This window comes from Heterodontus francisci, unplaced genomic scaffold (genome assembly GCF_036365525.1).
Source record: "Heterodontus francisci isolate sHetFra1 unplaced genomic scaffold, sHetFra1.hap1 HAP1_SCAFFOLD_51_1, whole genome shotgun sequence".
Lineage (NCBI taxonomy): Eukaryota > Metazoa > Chordata > Chondrichthyes > Heterodontiformes > Heterodontidae > Heterodontus > Heterodontus francisci.
In genome coordinates, this window is record NW_027141937.1 from 2,711,082 (window position 1) to 2,718,559 (window position 7,478).

Genomic DNA, 7,478 nt, shown 5'->3' on the forward strand with positions numbered 1-7,478 from the left:
TAGATATTTGCACTGCAGTGCTATATCATGGTGATCTAGACCCGTCACCATTGCGTGAATCCGTATTCATTGAACTTATGAACTCGGCAACTTGCACAGTTGGGTTCAGTTTTATTGACACCATGTATCGCTGGTGTTGCCATGGGATCCCCTCTAGGCCCAGCTCTCACAAACATCTTTGTTGGATTCCATGACAAACCTGTTTTTCAGGGAATGACACCTAACCTCCGACCTCTTGCATATTTCCAATATGTAGATGATACGTTTGCTAAATTTGAATCCGCAGCTGCATGAAATAATTTCCTTGCACGTCTTCATGGGCTCCATCCTACACTCAAATTCACCTTTGGAATGGAGCTGTCAAATGAGCTCCCTTTCCTTGATGTACTAGTTGAGAAATCTGCTAAGGGGTTTTCGACCACGGTCTACCGCAAACCTACCTTCACTAGTCAATACACGCGTTGGGATTATTACAGTTCCACGCGCTATAAGATTGGTCTTATCGACAACCTCATAAATAGGGCTGAGCCATTTGCTCACCATGCAAGCTTGATGCTGAAATAGTGCGAATCAAAGACATCCTGCATTACAATGGCTACACTGATCAGATCATTTCTCACTGTATATCGCACAAACTTATAAACGGGCTGAAGCACGTCATTTTGAGCCCTGAAAAGTGCCCAGTCTCCCTCAAATTACCCTGGAAGGGTAATATATCCCCAGTATGTGAGTAACAGGTGAAGCGAGCTGTTTCCTGCTGTTACTATGATGGAGCAACAAGTGTGGTGTTCGCCACTAACAGGATGCTGCTGTCAAGCAAAAGAGACGTCCTGCCTATCACACAAATAAGTAACGTGATATATGAATTTCAATACCAGTGTGATGCTAGGTTTCTAGACCGTACATCCCAAAACTGGCGGATTGTATCAAATAACATGTCCCTTCCGCTGTTCGCAATGGGCCCTACCCAACCAACCCGTGCTTGCAAAACTCAAAACACAGTATCCAACATGAGATGTGATTCCACAATAGGACAACATTTGCTAAATAATTCTCAGTGTGCTAAGAATTACACTGACAACCGATTTAAGACTGTCTGTAGGGCTTGCAGTGTGGTGCATTGGTGTGTCCTGTCAGCTGCATATATTAATACACAGGGCCCTGTTCTTTGCAGACAGAAAGAACATGCACACATGTTGTGCCAGTTTCAGCTAAACAAAATAAGTGACAGCCATTCACTGGCTCATTCCACAGGGCAATGCCTTGACCAATCAGAGTCAAGCTGCCTGGTTTAAATTTCAAACAAAGCTGGGCAGTTATCTGTCAGTTACCATAAACTGATGCATTCTGAATGGCAATGCCTCGACCAATCAGAGTTCACTTGCCAACCAATCAGCACTCTATTCTCATACAGAAGAAAGTTGTTGTTTTCCCTTAAATTGGTATTCTTGCGGATTGCCCTGCTGAGTGCAAGACGAAAACAACTGGCTTCCAAAGTTTGGACAACATGTCACTATTTTCACGAAATGATTACTTTTATTTTCAATATAAAATTAGAAAGCAATATGAGTGTAACATTTACAGACAAATTCTATTACCTCACATTGCCTGATTCTTTCACACTGACAGACTATGTGAACTACTGTCCCGATTTTGCAGTTCTCACTTCCAGTCAGCAAATGTCAGCAATCTGTGATACAGTGCAGTTTACAGACCAGACCGTCAATCACAACATGCAATAATTGTTCAGCTTATGTTGGACTGGTGGGATTTAGAAATACTCGGAATTAAGATGAGCTGTTATTGTATTTAATTATTTGTTTCATGGGATGTGGACGTCGCCAGCCAGGCCAGCATTTATTGTCCATCCCTAATTGCCCATGAGAAGGTGGTGGTGAGCTTCCTTCTTGAACCATTGCAGTCCATGTGGGGTAGGTACACCCACAGTGCTATTAGGAAGGGAGTTCCAGGATTTTTACCCAGCTACAGTGAAGGAAGGAATGGCGATATAGTTCCAAGTCAGGATGATGTGTCGCTTGGAGGAGAACTTTCAGGTGGTTGTATTCCCATGCATCTGCTGCCCTTGTCCTTCTAGGCAGTAGAGGATATAGATTTGGAAGGTGCTGCCTGAGTAGCCTTGGTGCATTGTTGCAGTGCATCTTGTAGATGGTACACACTACTGCCACTGTACGTCAGTGGTGAAGGGAGTGAATGTTGTGGACGGCGTGCCAATCAAGCGTGTTGCTTTGTCCTGGATGGTGTCGAGCTTCTTGAATGTTGTTGGAGCTGCACCCATCCAGGCAAGTGGATAGTATTCCATCACACTCCAGACTTGTGCCTTGTAAATGATGGACAGGCTTGGGGAGTCAGGAGGTGAGTTACTCACCGCATGCTTCCTACCCTCTGACCAGCTCATGTAGTCACACTATTTATAAGGCTACTCCAGTTCAGTTTCTGGTCAATGGGAACCCCCAGGAAGCTGATAGTGGGGGATTCAGCGATCGTAATGCCGTTGAGTGTCAATGGGAGATCGTTAGATTCTCTCTTGTTCGAGATGGTCATTGCCTGGCACTTGTGTGGCGCGAATGTTACTTGCCACTTATCAGCCCAAGCCTGGATATTGTCCAGGTCTTGCTGCATTTCTACATGGACTGCTTCAGTATCTGAGGAGTCGCGAATGGTGCTAAATTTTGCAATCATCAGTGAACATCCCCACTTCTGACCTTATGATTGAAGGATGAAGTAGTGAAGAAGGTTGGGCCGAGGATACTACACTGAGGAACTCCAGCAGTAATGTCCTGGAGCTGAGATGATTGACCTCCAACAATCACAACCATTTTCCTTTGTGCTAGGTACGATTCCAACCAGTGCAGAGTTTTCCTCTTGATTCCCATTGACTCCAGTTTTGCTCTGGCTCCTTGATGCCATACTCAGTCAAATGCTACCTTGATGTCAAGGGCAGACACTCTCACCTCACCTCTTGAGTTCAGCTCTTTTGTCCTTGTTTGAACCAAGGCTGTAATGAGGTCAGGAGCTGAATGGCCCTGGCGGAACCCAACTGAGCGTCACTGAACAGGTTATTGCAAAGCAAGTGCCACTTGATAGCACTGTCGATGACATCTTCCATCACTAAAATGATGATTGAGAGTAGAGTGATGCGGCAGCAATTGGCTGGGTTGGATTTGTCCTGCTTTTTGTGGACAGGACATACCTGGGCAATTTTCCACATTGCAGGGTAGATGCCAGTGTTGTAGCTGTACTGGAACAGCTTGGCTAGGGGCGCGGCAAGTTCTGGAGCACAGGTCTTCAGTACTATTGCCGGAATATTGTCAGGGCCCATAGCCTTTGCTGTATCCAGTGCCTTCAGTCGTTTCTTGATATCACGTTGAGTGAATCGAATTGGCTGAAGACTGGCATCAGTGATGCTGGGGACTTCAGAAGGAGGCCGAGATGGATCATCAACCCAGCACTTCTGGCTGCAGATTGTTTCAAATTCTCCATCCTTATCTTTTGCACTGATGTGCTGGGCTCCCCCATCATTGAGGTTGGGGATATTTGTGGATCCACCTCCTCCTGTTGGTTGTTTAATTGTCCACCACCATTCATCATTGGATGTGGCAGGGTGTAGATCTGATCCGTTGGTTGTGGGATCACTTAGCCCTGTCTATTACATGCTGCTTCTGCTGTTTGGCATGAAAGTAGTCCTGGGCTGTAGCTTCATCAGGCTAATGCCTCATTTCAAGGTATGCCTGGTGCTACTCCTGGCATGCCCTCCTGCACTCTTCATTGAATTGGGGTTGGTCCCCAGCTTGTTGGTAATGTTAGAGTGGGGGAATATGCCGGGCCATGAGGTTATAGAATGTGGTTGACTACAATTCTGCTGCTGCTAATGGTCCACAGCACCTCATGGATGCCCAGTTATACATTGCTAGATCTGTTCAAAATCTATCCCATTTAGCACAGTGGTAGTGGCACACAACACGATAGAGGGTATCCTCAATGTGAAGACAGGACTTCATCTCCACAAGGACTGTGCAGTGGTCACTCCTGCCAATACTGTCATGGACAGATGCAACTGCGGCAGGCAGATTGGTGAGGATGAGGTCAAGTATGTTTTTCCCTCTTGTTAGTTCCCTCACCACCTACTGCAGACCCAATCGAGCAGCTTTGTCCGTTAGGATTCGGCCAGCATGGTCAGTAGTGGTGCTACCGAGCCACTCATGGTGATCGACATTGAAATCCCCCAGCCAGACTACATTCTGTGCCCTTGCCACCCTCAGTGCTCCCTCCAAGTGGTGTTCATCAGTCTCTCGCTGTCTCTTATACTAAAAACAAGAAATGCTGGAACCACTCAGCAGGCCTGGCAGCATCTGTGGAAAGAGAAGCAGAGTTAACGTTTCGGGTCACTGACCGAAACGTTAACTCTTCGTTCCGATGAAGGGTCACTGACCCAAAACGTTAACTCTGCTTCTCTTTCCACAGATGCTGCCAGACCTGCTGAGTGGTTCCAGCATTTCTTGTTTTTATTTCCGATTTCCAGCATCCGCAGTATTTTGCTTTTATTTCACTGTCTCTTGCTGGTTTGCTCAGTACCTTTTTCTGTCTGTTCATTTCTGGGTCCTGATGATATCTTCCTGGTTTTCTGGGTGTCTTTCTCTGTCTGTTCCTTTCTGGGTCCTGATAATATCTTCCTGGTTTTCTGTGTGTCTTTCTCTGCCTGCCTCATTGTCGGTGCTGTTACTCTGTGTCCTTGTGTCATTGTGCAGTGAGGGTGAGTCCGTCAGCACGTGTGTTGCTGAGATTCTTGAGAAATCCGACTCCAATCCTATTTTTATAAAAACATTGGGGAAATGAACATATTTCACTAACAGGCAGCTAAAATTGAAAACAGCAGTTAGCAGAGTGGCGCAGCGGAAGTGTGCTGGGCCCATAACCCAGAGGTCGATGGATTGAAACCATTCTCTGCTATTTATGTTTGGTAGTAACACAAACAGTTCACTTTCACAACATCAAGTGTTTCCCCATAATAACAAGATGCACTCGATTGCAATCAGCTTTTTCCTTCTAGTGAACACATCAATCAGTAACAAATCACTTGTGCTCACACGAAGACAAACTGCAAACACGGACCAGCCGAGTCTCTCCCACTTTGTCAACCCCTTCCTGCAGAGCCTCCTCTCCACCACCAGATGGTGATGTTGGCCACAAGAAAACCAGGACAAAGGGTCACAGTGAGGAGACGGTCAGTAACAGAAAATAAAACAATAACAGGAGAAACCTTGACACACCAACAGGGGACATCTTTACACAACAGAAAACATATTTACACAACAGGAAATACCGTTACACAACAGGGAGAACACAATCATACAAATGCCTTGTTTCTCCATCTCAGTTTCGTTGTCTGTCTCTCTCTCTCTGTTCCTCACTTTTGCTTCCTCACAGTCTATTAGTTTTCTGTGTGTTTTTTTCTCTGTCCCGTTGTCGATGGCGTTACTCAGCGTCCTTGTAACATTGCGTAGCCAAGCTGAGCCTCCCAACACCTGTGTTATAGAACATAGAACAGTACAGCACAGTACAGGCCCTTCGGCCCACGATGTTGTGCCGAACCTTTAACCTACTCGAAGATCAAAACTACCTACATACCCTTCATTCTACTATCATCCATGTACCTATCCAAGAGACGCTTAAATGTCCCTAATGTATCTGCTTCTACTACCACCGCTGGCAGTGCATTCCACGCACCCACCACTCTCTGTGTAAAGAACCGACCTCTGACATCTCCCCGAAACCTTCCTCCATCACCTTAAAATTATGCCCCCTGGTGATAGCCCTTTCCACCCTGGGAAAAAGTCTCTGGCTATCCTCTCTATCTATGCCTCTCATCATCTTGTACCCCTCTATCAAGTCACCTCTCATCCTTCTTCGTTCCAATGGGAAAAGCCCTAGCACCCTCAACCGTTCTTCGTAAGACATGCCCTCCAGTCCAGGCAGCATCCTGATAAATCTCCTCTGCACCCTCTCTAAAGCTTCCACATCCTTCCTATAATGAGACGACCAGAACTGAACACAATATTCCAAGTGTGGTCGAACCAGGGCTTTTTAGAGCTGCAGCATAACCTCGCAGCTCTTAAACTCAATCCCCCTGTTAATGAAAGCCAACACACCATCCGCCTTCTTAACAACCCTATCAACTTGGGTGGAAACTTTGAGCGATCTTTGGACATGGACCCCAAGATCCCTCTGTTCCTCCACACTACCAAGAATCCTGTCTTTCAGCCTGTATTCTGCATTCAAATTCGACCTTCCAAAATGAATCACTTCACACTTTTCCAGGTTGAACTCCATCTGCCACTTCTCAGCCCAGCTCTGCATCCTGTCAATGTCCCGTTGCAACCTACAACAGCCTTCCACACTATCCACAACTCCAGCAACCTTCGTGTCATCGGCAAACTTGCTAACCCAGACTTCCACTTCCTCATCCAAGTCATTTATAAAAATCACAAAGAGCAGAGGTCCCAGAACAGATCCCTGCGGAACACCACTGGTCACCGAGCTCCAGGCTGAATACTTTCCATCTACTACCACCCTCTGTCTTCTATGGGCCAGCCAATTCTGTATCCAGACAGCCAACTTTCCCTGTATCCCATGCCTCCTTACTTTCTGAATGAGCCTACCATGGGGAACCTTATCAAACGCCTTGCTGAAATCCATATACACCACATCCACTGCTCTTCCTTCATCAATGTGTTTTGTCACATCTTCAAAGAATTCAATAAGGCTTGTGAGGCATGACCTGCTCCTCACAAAGCCATGCTGACTGTCTCTAATCAAACTATACTTTTCCAACTAATCATAAATCCTGTCTCTCAGAATCCTCTCCAATAATTTGCCCACTACCGACATAAGACTGACTGGTCTATAATTCCCAGGGTTATCCCTATTCCCTTTCTTGAACAAGGGAATAACATTTGCCACCCTCCAATCATCTGGTACTACTCCAGTGGACAGTGAGGACGCAAAGATCATCGCCAAAGGCGCGGCAATCTCTTCCCTCGCTTCCCTTAATATCCTTGGGTATATCCCGTCTGGCCTCAGGGACATATCTGTCCTCATGTCTTTCAAAATTTCCAGCACATCCTCCCTCTTAACATCAACCTGTTCGAGCATATCAGCCTGTTTCACGCTGTCCTCACAAACGACCAGGTCCCTCTCACTAGTGAATACTGAAGCAAAGTATTCATTTAGGACCTCCCCTACCTCCTCCGACTCCAGGCACAAGTTCCCTCCACTATCCCTGATCGGCCCTACCCTCACTCTGGCCATCCTCTTGTTCCTCACATAATTGTAGAACGCATTGGGATTTTCCTTAATCCGACCCGCCGAGACTTTTTCATGTCCCCTTCTAGCTCTCCTAAGTCCATTCTTCAGTTCCTTCCTGGCTACCTTGTAACCCTCTAGAGCCCTGTCTGATCCTT